Source organism: Sapajus apella, unplaced genomic scaffold (genome assembly GCF_009761245.1).
Source record: "Sapajus apella isolate SASKATOON/1434 unplaced genomic scaffold, GSC_monkey_1.0 scaffold60, whole genome shotgun sequence".
Taxonomy (NCBI): domain Eukaryota; kingdom Metazoa; phylum Chordata; class Mammalia; order Primates; family Cebidae; genus Sapajus; species Sapajus apella.
In genome coordinates this window covers 7413843-7430378 of record NW_022437000.1, presented here as the reverse complement: position 1 = coordinate 7430378, position 16536 = coordinate 7413843, and the positions used below count along the sequence as shown (strand labels likewise).

Here is a 16536-nt window from a genome sequence, read left to right as displayed (position 1 = left end):
GAAATGTCATGCCTTTGTCCAAACTATATAGGATGTTTTTTACACCGATGATCAGATGGAGAGCCCCAACTGGGAAAAAGAACAATATTCTTGAAACCTAAACATTAGCAATAATATGAAGAAAGCTGTAAGAAAAATAAGCTGCCCTTTAAAACGTCCTTTTGTAAACAGAAGCAATGCCTTCTATTGAAACCACCTCTGCCTTTTACAAAGCTGCTGTCTATAATTCAATTATTTCTCTGCCATGCATTGAGCACTGGTAGCTTCATCTTTTGATTTTCTAGGGTTTGTTTGATCAGAATCTCTGAAAATGCACTCACGTGAACTTCTGTCAAGTGCCTGAATGACAGTGAAAGAATGTTTGGAACGGGAGAAAATCAGTGCATATGGGATTGAGTGACAACTTCTTAATGGAAACCTAAAAAGGGAGATTTCTAGCCAAAATGTTTAATTACTGCTTATTTGAGACAGGCCAAGCCATCTGTTGGCTGGGATCTTGTCCCCACCTTTGGGGAGTGCCTGGTGATTGGTCGGCCATGTGTAAGAGAGCCATCTCCAACTGACATCTGTCATCAGTCAAACACCCAACTGTAAAGATGAGCAAAGTTGCTACCGGCTGTCAATGGGCCATATGGAGCAATGAGTAAATGAACAGAAAGCAACCACATCACACTGACTCTGGGTGTTTAAACAGGCAAACCAACACGCCACTCACCAGCCCAGCCACTGCACCTACATTGCAGCCCCGGGACACACGCTGCAAAGGAGAGTGTGGGAAGCGGGGTCGTGGCTGTGGGTTAGAAGCCTTCTTGTCTTAATCTTTGCTGGAAAGTTGAATGGATTAAATAAATAAGTAAATAAATAAGTTAATCTATCAGTTAAGAAGTGTATGTATGTTAGTGTGGAATAATAAGAAATCTACAAACAGATTTCTGCTGATGTCACAAACCTTAACCCCAGGAGTGCCACCAGTAGGGTAAAGTCTGTCCTTGTTGAAAGCTAAGACAAGAACATTCATAAACAGGCTTGAAGAAAGTCTCCACTTGTCTTGGAGAGCCTTGTACAGATAAGCAATTGCTAAAGAGGATTATTTTAATGTAAATACACATCAAGTGTCTTTAAATACTTGGCATCTTAACATCATGTTCATACGTTCACGTGACATTAGACTCTCCCGGTAGCTTTGTACAGGTGTTTTCTATTTGTTGAAGTTTTTATCCAAGTGAGTGTCTTACAGGGGATTACCCAAGTGAAAGATCTATCACATAGCCTTTAAGCTGTGGAAAGCATAAATAGTGTCTAAGTAAAATTAGAACTTGATACTGAGTTATCATTTCTAGAACTAGAGTCAGGAGCATGTGGTTGGTAGCATCTTTATGTTACTGAGGAATTGATTTGCTGCCCTAATATTTGAACTTCATTTAGTTGTAGATATTAATGGATTTACTTCAGTGGTCTTCAATCCCAGCTCTGCATTAGACCAGTTAAATAAAAATCCCAGAGAGTTGGTTCCATATATAAACATATTTTGAAAAATGTTATCAAACATTCAAAGGTACAGGTAAGTGCCATTACTAATAAATTCAGTTCAACTGAATTTTGAGGTAAACTTAATGAAGCCATTATGAAATGGGGTTAGGAGACCCAGCCTGCCCGCAAGCAGACAGAGTTCTAAAACAAACTGGCTTTGCCCAAATACATCCAGTAGCACCCATGCCTTGCATGAACCCAGGAATCCTGGGGCTCAGCCTTTCCCCGCAATCTCTGTGCACCTCTATTTCATGCCAATTATTTTCCGCATGAATATCAGGTCAGCACTTCAGTTCTATTGGGACCCAAGCTCTTCTCTGAACTCCCAGCCATCTTTAAATCCCTCTGAGGTCACAGTAGTGCCATCTGCCCAGACATGGCTACCTGAAACTTCTGCCAGGCTGGGTCTCCCTGATCTGCATGACCACGAGAGGAATAGTGATAGTACTAGGTTGATGCAAAAGTAATTGTGGTTTTTGTCATTACTTTCAATGGCAAAACCAGCAATTACTTTTGCACCAACCTAATAGCTGCCATGCATTGAGTCCATGCTACATATAAGCACTATGCCACCTGCTTTGCATGAATCCCTTCTGATCGCAAAGCAAGTTTATGAGATCAGATTTAGGTAAAGATTGTCGTTACTGTTTTGAAAATAAGAAAATTTGATTGTATAACAGCAGTGCTAGATTTCACCCCGGGTCCCTTTGACTCCAAACCCTGCATTTGTCTGTTTTAGCCACTAACACTGGTCTTCAGCTCCCTTTCCTCAAACTTGGATCTAATTACAGTAGATCAGGACCCAGGTCTGCAGCCCTCCTCCCAGCCAGCTCCCCCCAGTTCCACTGGCCTCCTCCTTCCCACTGGACCATGATTCCGGAGCCATCACATCCCAGCTGAGGTACAACAGACACAAATCCATAGACCATCTTCTCATTTACCACTGACCAATCCAGGAGTCCAGGTTCCTCTGACCTTTCTCCACCCTGGATTTTGCTTCTCCTGATTATGTGTACGCTTCACTATAGGTTGGTCTGTGTTTCAGTGCCTTATGTTTAACCACTAAAATAAAAAGAGCCTAATAAATGTATTAACTTCACCACTGCCTTTGGAGCAAAAGTTTCTCTTATTGAATCTATTAATAAATGATTTTCATTAAATATCTTGAGGTTGGCTGGGCACGGTGGCTCATGTCTGTAATCCCAACTCTTTGGGAAGCTGAGATGGGTGGATCACTTAAGACTTGGAGTTCGAGACCAGCCTTGCCAAGATGCTGAAATCCCTTCTCTACTAAAAATACAAAGATTAGCCAGGCATGGTGGCCTGTGCCTATAGTCCCAGCTACTCCAGAGGCTGAGGCAAAAGAATTGCCTGAAGACAGGAGGCGGAGGTTTAAGTGAGTCAACATCGTGAAACCACCCTCCAGCCTGGGTGACAGAGCAGAACATCATCACAAAACAAAAAACAAAAACACACACACAAAAATTTGAAGTTTATTCTCCTTAAAATAAAAGGTGTATAATCTTGAATTAAATGCTCCGAGTAATATTTACTTAATTTACTCAGAAGTAATGAAATTCTAAATGCAATGTTAATACAGCAATTTGATTTTTTTTAAGGACGATGTCTCAGCATGTTGCTCAGGCTTGTCTTAGACTTTTTTTTCCTTTCTTTTGAGACAGTCTTGCTCTGTTGCCCAGGCTGCAGGAATGCAGTGGTGTCATCTTGGCACACTACAACCTCCATCTCCTGGGTTCAAGCAATCCCCATGCCTCAGCCTCTCAAGCAGTTGAAACTGCAGGCATGCATCACCACCCCTGGCTCACTTTTGTATTTTTAGTAAAGATGGGATTTCGCCATGTTGACCAGACTAGACTCAAACTCCTCGCCTTAAGCGATATGCCCACCTCAGCCTCTGGAAGTGCTGGGATTATAGGTGTGAGCCACCATGCTGAGCCTAGTCTTGAATTCTTGAGCTCAAGTGATCTTCCTGTCTCAGCCTCCCCAGTAGCTGAGACTACAGGCTTGCACCACTGCACCCAGACAGTTTGATTTTTATTTTAAAAGTGCAAGAAATAAACATCACAGTGGACTCAGAAACCACCTCGTCTCTATCTTAAGTTCTAAGCTGTCTCTGGAGTTTAGTTACAATTTCTTAAACGAAATAATTAAGGGTACTTTTTTGATATTTATGATTTTTGAAATGGTTTGGCTATTTCCCCACCCAAATCTCATCTTGAACTGTAGCTCCTATAATCCCTACAGGGCATGTGAGGGACCAATTGGGAGGTAATTGAATCACAGGGACAGGTTTTCCCCCTGCTCTTCACATGATAGTGAGTAAATCTCATGTGATCTGGTGGTTTTATAAAGGGCAGTTCCCCAGAACATGCTCTCTTGCCTGCTGCCACATAAGGCTTCTGTTGCCTTCCACCATGATTTTGAGGCCTCACCAACCATGCTGAATTGTGAGTCAATTAAACCTCTTTTGTTTATAAATTACCCAATCTCAGATAAGTGGTTATTAGCAGTGTGAGAATGGGCTAATAAAATTTATTTGCTTAAAATGATATGCTTTTGTTTTAAAAATGATACATAATTGCTGATATGTTTTGACTATGTCTCCACCCAAATCTTATCTTAAATTGTAGTTCCCATAATCCTCACATGTTTTGGGAGAGACCCAGTGGGAGGTAATTGAATGATGGGGGTGATTTCCCCCATGCTATTCTCATGATAGTAAGTGCTCAGAAAATCTGAAGGTTTTTTAATGGGTTTCCCCCTTCACTGGAAACTATTCTTCTCCTTCCTGCTGCCATATGAAGAAGGATGTGTTTGCTTCCCTTTCTGCCATAATTGTAAGTTTTCTGAGGCCTCACAAGCCCTGCTGAGCTGTGAGTCAATTAAGCCTCTTTCCTTTATAAATTATCCAGTCTCAAGCAGTTCTTTATAGCAGCATGCGAATGGACTAATACACTAAATTGGTGCTGCATAGTGGGACACTGCTGTGGAACTGGGTAACAGGCAGAGGTGGGAACAGTTTGGAGGGCTCAGAAGAAGATAGAAAAATGTGGGAAAGTTTGTAACTTCCCAGAGATCTGTTGAATGGCTTTGATCAAAATGCCGAGAGTAATATGGACAGTGAAGTCCCTGCTGAGGTGGTCTCAGATGGAGATGGGGAATGTGTTGGGAAATGGAGTAATGATGACTCTTGCTATGCAAAGAAATTTGTGGAATTTTGCCTCTGCCTTACAGATCTGTGGAAATTTGAACTTGAGAGAGATGATTTAGGGTATCTGGTGGAATAAATTTCTAAGTGGCAAAACATTCAAGAGGAAGCAGAGCATAAAAGATTGGAAAGTTTGCAGCCTGACAATGTGTTAGAAAAGAAAACCCCATTTCTGGGGAGAAATTCAGGCAGGCTGCAAAAGTTTGCATAAGTAATGAGGAGTCAAATGCTAAGCACCAAGACAATGGGAAAAATAGCTCCAGAGCATGTCAGAGACCTTCACCGCAGCCCCTCCAATCACAGGCTGGAGGCTTAGGAGGAAAAAATGGTTTCCTGGGTGCCCCTGCTATGTTCAGCCTTCGGACTTGGTGTCCTGCATCCAGCCACTCCAGCTGTGGCTAAAAGGGGCCAGTGTACAGCTCTGGCCATTGCTTCAGAGGGTACAAGCCTTAAACCTTGGAGGCTTATATGTGGCTTTGGGCACATGGGTGGAGACATGTCAAGAACTGAAGTTTGGGAGCCTCTGCCTAAATTGCAGAGGGTATATGGAAAAGCCTGGGTGTCTAGACGGAAGTTTGTTGCAGGGGCAGAGCTCTCATGGAGAACTTCTTCTAGGCCAGTGTGGAAAGGAAATGTGGGGTTGGGGTGCCCTCACAGATTCCTTACTGGGACACTGCTCCATGGAACTGTGAGAAGAGGGCCACTGTCCTCCAGACCCCAGAATGGTAGGTCCACTGACAGCTAGCACCATTCGCCTGGAAAAGCCACAGACACTCAACTCCAGCCTGTGAAATCAGCCAGAAGGGGGACTGCACCCTGAAGAGCCACAGGGGTGGAGCTGCCCAAGGCCATGGTGGTCTACTTCTTGCATTAGCGTGACCTGGATGTGAGAGATGGAGCCAAAGGAGAACATTTTGGAACATTAGGGTTTAATGACTGTCCTGTTGGATTTCAGACTTGCATGAGACCTCTGTTTTGGCCAATTTCTCCCATTGGAATGGGTGTATTTACCCAAGGTACCTCCACTGTATCTCAGAAGTAACTAACTCACTTTTGATTTTACAGGTTCATAGGCAGAAGGGACTTGCCTTGTTCCAGATGAGACTTTTGACTTGTACTTTTGAGTTAATGATGAAATGAGTTAAGACTTTGTGGGACTGTTGGAAGGGAACGATTGTGTTTTAAGATGTGAGTACCTGAGATTTAGAAAGGGACAGGGGTGGAATGATATGGTTCTGCTGTGTTTCCACTCAAACCTCATCTTGAATTATAGTTCCCATAATCTCTATGTGTTATGGGAGGCACCCAGTGGGAGGTAATTGAATCATGGCGGTGGTTTCCCGCATGATATTCTTGTAATAGTGATACGTTCTCAAGAGATCTGATGGTTTTATAAGGGGCCCCCTTCACGCAGCTCTCCTTCCCTCTCCTACCACCTGTGAAGAGAAAGATGCCTTCCACCATGATTGTAAGTTTCCTGGGGCCTCCCCAGCCATGTGGAACTGTGAGCCAATTAAACTTCTTTCCTTTATAAATTACCTAGTCTTGGGTATGTTTTTATTAGGAGCATGAGAACGAACTAATCTACTTGCACTGTAAAATGTGGAAAACGTAGAGAAAATAATAATTACGATAAAACAACTGTTCATATTTTAATTAAAGTGTTATATTTGATTTTACTCAAATGTAATGGAAAAAAGAAACATAAAATTAAAGAACTTACTGAACCTAGGATAAAAACATTCTCTCAACACAAACATATATGTGTGTATATATATATATATATAATGTTCACAGCCACAGAATTAATTATATATATATATATATATATATTCTTAAAAATCTCTGTAAAGTTAACATTTTTCAAAAACTTTAGAAGGTGGATCATTATAGAAAAAGTAATAAATCACTTTCTAGAAAAGAAAATCATGGTAAAGTAATTATATTTTCTGGCTATCATAAATCCAAAGTGATTATACTTGAGAATATCAGTCAAGCTTCTATTTTCCTATGAATTAACTGAATAATTTTTGTTTGACTTTGTTATTTCAAAAGACACTGCTCTTTAAACTCCATCAATTGCTAACAAATTACTTCAAAATTTCGTTTTGAGATCATGATTTATTTTCATCTTCTTCTTAACCTTACTTTATAATTGTCTTTCTTTTTTATTGACAGAAAGAATAATCACTCATTTTGTATGATGCTATCTATTTTCTTCTTGAAGACACTTTCATGCAGCCCTCAGGCTTTGTGGTCTAATTTGGAATGATTATTTCTATGCCAGCAGTGAAGGAGTTATTCCGAGATTTATTTTTTCTTCACAGTCATAAGTTAATACCATCCTTCTTGAAACTGATATCCTCTTTTTTTCTCAGATTTCTTTTTGGCTTTGTTCCTTAAATTTTTGAGAAAATTGTTTATAGTTTTAAAAAAGGTGCATGGCCAAATAAACTTTCTGAGCCTCTTTATGTTTGAAAAGCACCTTAATTTTTTCCTCATGCTTGAAAGCCAGTGTGATTTTTCTGTTCACCTTTGTTCCTCTATTATGGTCAAAGATTAGATTTTATTAATGAGAAGTCTGACGCTTGTTTAATATTTGCTCTTATTTTTTAAAAATTAGCACTTTTATCTGTGGAGTTCTGAAATGTTCTCCTGTGTACATATATATTTGAGGGTTCTTTTTCTCTTTTTTAAGGGATTCCTACAAGTTTTGGTTTGCTAACCATACCCTTCCTTTTCATTGGCAGTGCCATTTTTGTGACTGTTTTTATAAGTAACACTCATCGCTCTGTCTTAAACTAGCAGTTCATATTTGCTCTTATATTTGGCACTGACTGCTCTAGGAAAGACAAATATGGGTAAGGCAGACTTGTTATCCACAAAGAAATAAAACATGCAGATAAATAATTGTATCACAGGGCTTTTAGGATCCTTATCTTAAGTGTTTTGTATTGCAATCCTTTCTTTTTCCCATTTATTTATTTATTGCATTTTAGGTTTGGGGGTACATGTGAAGAACATGCAAGATTGTTGCACACGTGGCAATGTGATTTGCTGCCTTCCTCCCCATCACCTACATCTGGCATATCTCCCTTGCAATTCTTAAGTGGTAGGTCTGAGGTAAAAAAGATCCTTTCTATTGTAATAATCAAGAACGGGTGCATAAAGGAAGCCCCATTTGAGTACAATGCGTAGGGACTACAGTGGTGGAAAAGAATGCAGTCTGGATGAGTGAGAAGGGAGGCATCAACCAAGAAGAGATGAGGGATCAGATTGCAAAGCAGTCAGACAAGGCGTCTATATAGGTCTTAGGAATTCCAGTTTGGGAGACACCGATTCTGCTAGAAGCCAAATTGTGTTCCAAAGAGAAGGGGAGTAGGAACTTTTTAAAGGAAGTGAAGTGTGATTGCACACGTTGTTTTGAAAGAATGATCATTGCTGGAGGCTGGTGGCTTAGTCTGTGAGTTCATAGTTCACTGGGTGTCACTGTTCGGAAGTTGCAGTCCTGGTGAAATTTAGCTATTTTGTCGGATGTTGTGGTTGTGATGGTTGGGCGGAGGTAAAGATTCAAGGCAAATTTTTGTTTTGCAAGGGTGCAGGCTATGCAGGTAGTACTTCTTGGAGTGACTTTCTGTCTCCACTTCAGAAGTCTGAACCAGGGTAACACCATTTTGAATATCACATTTCACAGAGAAAAAGCGAGAGATTGATGGGGAAGTGTGTGTAAAGGAGAGAAAATACAATGTCTACTCTTGGGGCAGAGGCTAGGCTGGTTCAGCTGAACGACAATGCTTGTGTAATGAATTAGTGGCACACAAAAATAAGAAAGGGGGTTTCATTTACTTACTAAATGTCTCAGCACTGATAATGAAGCAGTCAAGAAGCTGAGAAGCCTGGGTGAGTCAGGGCGGCATGTTCTGTGAACACAAAGCCTCTGGGGAAAGACCAGCATGCAAATAATGAATGGAATTCAGGGACGTGTAACCGAACAAATGTATACAAGCTTTCAAGGTGCCACACAACCGCACATGTGTGTATATATATATGTGTGTGTGTGTGTGTGTGTGTGTGTGTGTGTGTGTGTGTGTGTATTCCGTGTGTGTCTACACATATGTATATTACATATAATATGATCCAGAAGCACTAAAGAAGAGGTTTTCTCTGGAGGTGGGTTAGGAGTTGGGCTAGTTTGTGGAGCACCATCCTTGAATGCAGTGAAGAGATTGATCCTGAATCAGTAGAAAACTGGATGCCATTGAAGGCTTTTGATCCTGGGATAGTTGATTTAAATTGTGTTTTATGAAGATAAATCAGATGGTGGTTTATAACAAACAGGAAAAAAAATAAAATAAAAGCCGTCAAGGTAATGAAGATGCTCTTACAAAAGTCTACTTGAGAAATTTAAGTGTAAATGAAGAAGGAAAAAAGAGACAAAGCCAAAAGTTAGATAAGCAGAAGAATGGGCATGAATTGGCACCTGAGAGTAAGGCAGCAGGAGTCCAGTAGGACACCAGCAGGAGCGCAGCCAGTGAGAAACCTTCTATGCCTTTTACTCTTAGCAACTGGAGGATAATGGTAGCACTCTAAGAAATAGAAAACTCAAAATACGTCTTGGTGAGGTGGAAAGCACAAAAGCTTTGCACTTAGCAGATCTAATATCAAGTTATGTTTCTGCCCCAAATGTTATAGGAACTTCAAGTCTCTACAATTTTTGGGCCTTTTTTTTTTCCATCTATTAAATGGGTTTGCAGTAGAATATATATATATATATATGTAAATACATATATTTAATTTTCATATTAAAATTCTATCATTTTTGCTTGGTTTAGACATTAGTTTTCGTGTCATGTCTTTAGTACCTTTATCCTATACATAAATATAAAACAATGCATAAATTTTACCTTATACAAGCAATGATGTTAATCTCCTGCCTGTACATTTTACCTTAGGAAGGGTTATTTCTCAAACATCCTTTGTTCTCCCCTTCAAATTCCAGAGCAGAAGATCAAATAGGAAACTTTTAATATGGATTTCAGTTTTATATATAAATCATCCTGTCATTTTGGCAGTATAGCTGAGTTTCCTCATATTAGCTGGAGAAGATTATGAATAAATTTGCAGCATGCTGCACAGGGGAATATGTGTACATGAAATCATTCTTATTGGCAATTGCTTTTACAATTCGCTGCACAGAAAATTTAACACGAGGGCACTGAATCCCACTTCTCACACTAGGGTGAAAACTGAGAGCCACAAGCACAGATGTTGAGAAGTTGCTGCTATTCTGATTGACCTATCTTCTTTCCAATCCTGTTCCATTAACCCAGTCCAACACCAGTGACATCTCTGTTGACCATCATCTTTAACTGATTTCCCTTAACTCTCATATAAAATTATAACCTTTCAATCTGGTAATCAAGATCTGCCATGCACTGCCTCTGCTTCATTTCAGAGCTGTATCCCAAATTTAGAATGGCCTCGTGCAGGAGTGGTGAGCACTGGATGCGCACATCGACCTCTGTCCCAGGCTTGTTTCAGGCACTGTCACTTGATTGTGGCATTATTTCCTTCCAAGCTGTAAAACCTGTTCTCATGTCTTTGCAGTGTCATGCTCCAGGTAGCCGTTAGCAAGTGGTCAGAGTGAAGATGCAGGTTACAACGCATCTTCTGTTCTTTGGTGTCTTCTTCCCCCATTATTTTCCAGTGCTCACGGTTAGGAGCCTTCAGCTTCTGTCTGTAACCCAGCTCTAATCCAGGCTCTGAGGCCAATCTTCCTTGTAAGGCTAAAAAAACATAAGAAATCTCACATTAGTATTTTGAAAACTCAGAAACAAGCCAGTCTCCTGTTGATGCCACTCCCATCTCACAGTTTAGCTCTTTTCACTGGACTTTGACATCTTCCGGGGGATCTTTTGCATATGGTGTCAGATCTGAGGCCATAGCTTGGTTACTTGTTAAGGATACACCCTTATTTTGAGATTCAGTTATTGCCTTGCTCTGCCTAGTATCTCTGGGTAGCCAGAGCCCTGTCTCTTGATGCCAACTGCATGCAAATCCTACCATCTCCTAGAAACTGGGGCTGTCTATTTCTGCCGGATCACACAGTTTTTGCCTATGGAGGATCTCGTCATCACCTGGTACCAGGCTTCCTGACGCTTCACCACCCAGTTCACGTTTCTTACCAAAAATAGAATAACACTTAACATTTGCACACTTGTATAGTGTTTCTCAGTTGACAAAATCTCTCTTTTCCTCCCATACCTTGTATCACATTGCACCTCACTGAGCCCAGTTTTTATACAATTCTGCAAGAATCTTCACTTTAGCCAGATTGATCTCTGCATATGTTTTATAATGTGTATCTTCTTCTGCAGATTTCCTCAAAACATCCTCACCACCCTAATTCTCTTCCAAAATGCTTACCTCTCTTTTTAAACCAGAGACACCTTAAACCCTCTCACCCTTTTGAATTTTCCTTTTTATTTATTTTTCTCAGAAACAAACACTTAATATGGACTGCCTTACGAGCAGAAACCATGTGCCTGTGTCAGGTGGCAGCAAGGCAAGATGGTGGATTCCCGCATCATTACCCACCAGACCCAGGGCTTATATACCGTAGAGAAAGGGCACCTGTGCTTCCAATGGGATGTGTAGGGCAATTGCTCAAGAGCGGATTTATATGTGCTCTTACACAAGTTACAATAGATAAATTGGAAATCTTAGAGACTTTTCCAGAACTGAAGTTAATCAGAATTCAACGTGGTGGATTAGCATCCAAGATGGAGTTGCTTTAGGCCCCACACTCCACCCCATTATCTGGCTCTTACAATCTTAAGAGCTCCCCTCTTCCCCAGTGGACCCTGAGCCTTTAAGGATGGTGCTTGATATTGTACAGCATCAGAAGCAGTGCATTAGCAATGGAAACAATGGGGTTCCAATACAGGGAGGTTCACAGGCTCTGATGAATCCTCTCTACAGGATACTGGGATTTCAGTCTTCTCAGAAGAGGTAAAAAATGAGATATATAACGTTAATAATTTGAATAGTACAAATATCATGCACACAAATCCAGAACAATAAAAACAAAAAAGAATCTATTCCATTAGGAAGCCAACAGAAAGCACCATAAAGAAAATTAAAACCTGATCCTTCTTTAGAGACTTCATGTAGCCAGGAAATAACTCAGAATTCAGAATTCAGCCCAAATTATAGGCAAATATAAAAAACTCAAAAATAATGGTCAGGACTAGAATCTAATTTTTTCTTCCTTCAGTTTTCTCTTTTCTACCAAGGATAAATCATAGTAAGACTAATTTATTTGCAAATAAATTTTAGTCTCATTGTACTCAGCCTGATTATTTGTAGAGGGCAGCAAGAATAGTGATTGACTATATAGGCTCCTTTTAACTTGGCTTTGCTATAAGTTTTATAAAGAATTTTGAATTTGGCTTTTTTAAAAGCTTTGAGGTCAGAAGCCAGGCCAAGGATTCACCGTCAAACTGTGCTTATAATACCTTTACAGTTTCTTTCTTCTTGAGGACCCACCCACGATATCTTGAGATTCCCGGTCCTGTTGGAAAGTGCCATTCTTTACTTGCCACAGGTCAAGATCCTTGTAAGTGAACTACGTAGGCAAGCCAGTCTTTCCAAAGAACTTTTTACCAGCTCTATAAATTCAATCTCAATTTTTCGAAGCTGCCTAGTCATACCTGAAAATATGCCATTCTGTTCAAAGCCTTGGAAAAAACAACCAATGTCTCCAACTATGTCCCATTACAAAAGAAAACAGATTCTTATTGAATTTTATGCAAATAACTATAGTACCATAAAATAAAAGTACTCATGAATTCTTTCCAAATTTGGGGAAATCAGGTAAAGGGAAAGGTAAATTTTGCTCACAGAAGTCCACTTTCCCAGTTTCTCTAAGCTGTAAGGAGCTCAATAGAAAAAAAAAATGTTTTCTTTACTTTTCTTCAGTCAGAGTAGTAGCCTCCAAACAATATGCTGACCACTCACTCCAGAGTGCTATCCACAAGCCAAGGAGCTCTTCAGTCAGTCACAGTTTTCTGTTGAACCCTACAGGATCCAGCTGTTACATCTCCAGAGTCAGGGAAAAAGAGGCACCTGCTCCTAAGTATCTCCTCCTAACTCCCCAGGCAGCATGGTTCTATACAATCCAGCTTCACCTGACCATGGAACAGTTTTGGGCACTGCCATTCCCATCATAGTGCCTCTCTGACATCAGCCCAGACAGCATGGATATCTCAGATATCAGGATCAATCTATGTCCTTAATCTCAAGGGTAGCCTCAGTTAATGTCCCATGGCAAGGCAGTAAATGCCCCTCAAATGGAAATTCTCTCCAGCCCAGAATCCCAGTAGTCCTCACTGGGAGGTGCCCACAGGTCTTTGGCGTAGATCCCAGTAAATGCTCCATAAAAGACTGTCAAGTGGAGAACGTGTCCACACTTCCATCTCCTCCTGTATATTCTGTGGGCTTGGACAATCCTGCTGGTCCCATTTAGCATGTTCAATTAATATTGCAACATAGATGAATTTACATGTCCTCTGTTTTACAGTACTATATAAGGGAAATATTCTATGGTCAGACATAGTGTCCATTTTCACAAAATACTTAGGTAAAGAAGACACAACTACTTTATATAAAACCATTTAAAAATTTTAACTTTCATAATCTTATCAACCTTCACATTTTGTGTTCTGGTCCCAGGAACTTCTCCACTCTCAGACCTTTTTACCCTCTCTTGTGGAAAAAAAAATTTGGGTTCCCAGAAAGGGGCTGAGCCAAGGGACCTGGGCTTTTAATGCTGAAAGATCAGCAAGGGCTCCCTTTGGTCTGCCCAATCTTCAGTCATATTGTTTTAAGACCTTTGGTTTAATCTCATCACTTTTCATTTTATTCATTCCATGAAACTTACTTTTTAAAGCCAGTGACATAATTAGCTTTAAAATTTAATAATTGTTGATACTCTGTCTCACAAAATCATAAAAAGCCAGCTTTTGAAGGGACACTGAAGGTCAAGTATTTCAACTATCAACCTGGTATAAGGTATAAGCTTCTTTCATAAATTCTCGCCAAGTGTGTACCCAGCCCATACATTAACATGACAGTAAAAAAGGAACTTACTACTTTTTCATCTTTGTAAATATCTAACCATTAAATAATCTCCTTCTCAGTTGCCCGGAATTTAATCTCTCGTAGCTCACACTCATCTCCTTAACTTTACCCACGGTGGAAACATGTCTATATTGTCTGATTACTCAACCTTGAAATTACAGTCCTATTTAGATAAGTCTTATGTGATCCCAAGTCTCTAGGCTTAATACCTTGAGACTTAAATTATTTCAGGTATTTAGTTTCAAATTATCTCATCATTCTAGGCCTTTTTCATGTTACTTTTGTTATCTTCAGGCTCACTGGAGTCCATTTTTCCCCATGTTCCTCCACAGTAATTATCCTCCTTGCTTGAGAGAAAGAAGATACATGTTGTAGAGCTGTTGATTAAAACTGACTTTTTATGTCCCTGCCCTGGGTAGAGTGGCATCTGGTTGGTGGTGCCCATCGCATATCAGCCAGAGACAAATCAACCCCTTGTTCATCCCAGCTTGTCTTTTGAACTGTGCCCATGCCTGGTTCATGCCTTGGACACATAGGTTAAAAAGAATTAACTAATTAATAAATTAATTAAAAAACTGACTTTTTAATGAGAATGACTAAATCATATGCTAGTATCAATATATGTGTCTGTTTGTATGTGCATGTTCTGTAAGAATGTACTTAAATAAGACTTATTTTGGCTCTACTTGAACATCCTATAAAAGAACTTTGAAAAATATTTATGCGTTTAAATAAAACACAAAGACAGGCAAATTGTCATCATCTACTTTTTCTACATTGAAAACTGAAACTTACCAACTTAAATAAATAAATGGCAATATAGTCATGGGGTAACTTTTAAAAGTTTAAATCATAATGTACACATTAGATTAGGTATGGTTAAGTTCACATTAGATTAGGTATGGGTAAAAATACAAGAAGTACAAAATGAATTAACTCTCAGTACATATCCAACTGAAGAGCTAGTGTATAGGAAATTCTAAAACTAAATAGGCATTCTGTATTTGAGAAGAATGACTGTCAGTGATATTAAATAAAACAGTATTAATGTATTAAAAATAAATTTTTGAATAAGGGGTATAAGAAAAATATTTTAATAGTAATCTAAATGCGTTTACTTTGAATTACGTGAATAATCTAAATGAAATCTAAACTTCAAATAAATCTTTGAAAATGGCTTAAAGCAAGTCTAAAAATTATTATACATGGAGGATAAATTATAAAATGTTATGCATAGTACTTAATTCTGAAATGCAAAGGTGCATTTGGTTTCCTTGAAAAAGGTATCAGGGAACAAGCTAACATCCTCAATTTATTGAGCTTCCAAATTTCAAAAAAAGAAAACCTTTGTACATTAAATTTTCGTGTACTATTGGAATTAAGTTGATATTAATTTGAATTGGTATATTTTAAAATAATACATTAATAAAATAGAAAAAAATTATAAAAGAAATGACAGGGAAATTCAAACTGTGTACCTGAAAATGTGTAACCAACACAAATGAAGGCAGTAGTAGAGAAATAAAGGAATAAAAAAGATATAAGGAGTATAGAGAACAAAGAGCAAGGCGGCAAAGGTGAATTCTGCCTTATCAGTGATTACAATAAAAGTAAATGTATTATTAAGCACTCAAATTAAAAAGCAGAGATTGACATAATGAAAGAAAAAAGTGATCCAACCCTTTGATGTCTGAAAGAGACACACTTGAGATTTAACCAAACCATAGATTTATGGTAAATGTATTTAAAAAGGTATATATCATCCAAACTGTAACCAAAATAGGGCTATGATGGCTATTTCAGAAAAAAATAATAACTTTAGGACAAAATTTTTTTCCTGGAGACAAAGAGCATTTTTTAGTTATAAAACTGCCAACCCGACATAAAGACATAACAATTATTAACATATATTGATAGACGCCTAACAACAGTGATTCAAAGTATGTGAAACAAAAACTGTCAGAATTGAAGGGAGATATAGGCAATTCAACAATTTGTTTTTTTTGTTTGTTTTTTTTTTTTTTTTTTTTGGGAAGTGGGTCTGCCACTATCATCCAGGCTGGCGTGCAGTGACACAATCTTGGCTCACTGCAACCTCCACCTCCTGGGCTCAAGTGATCCTTCCACCTTGACCTCCCAAGTAGCTGAGACTACAGGCATGCACTTGGTTAATGTTTACATTTTTAGTAGAGACAGAGTTTCACAATGCTGTCCAGGCTGGTCTTGAACCTGAACTCAAGCAATCTGCCCACCTCAGTTTTCCAAAGTAGCTGGGATTACAGGCATGAGCAACCACTCCCGACCTCAACAATAATTTTTGAAGACTTCAGAACTTCATTTTCAAACACAAATAAAAGAACTAGTTAGAAGTTACACAAGGAAATAAAAGACTTGAACAACCCTATAACACCCATGAAATAGAAGAACATATTTGCAAATGAGATTTGCAAATTATGTGATAAGGATCCAGTGTCCAGAATAAATAATGAATGTTTACAATTCCAAAACAGAAAGGCAACATAGTTTTTAAAATGAGCAAAGGATTTGAATAACCATTTCTCCAAAAAGGGTATATAAATTACCAATAAGCACATTAAAAGACTCAAAATTATTAGTCATTTGAGAAATGTAAACCA

At 39.0% G+C, this 16536-nt stretch overlaps 1 non-coding gene across 1 annotated transcript; it reads left to right on the top strand.

Moving 5' to 3' along the window:
- The first annotated feature begins 14301 nt into the window (after window positions 1–14301).
- On the top strand, window positions 14302–14436 carry LOC116528933. Its single transcript, XR_004259290.1, has one exon. It is a non-coding gene; the product is annotated as a small nucleolar RNA SNORA48 (small nucleolar RNA).
- Window positions 14437–16536: the final 2100 nt, after the last annotated feature.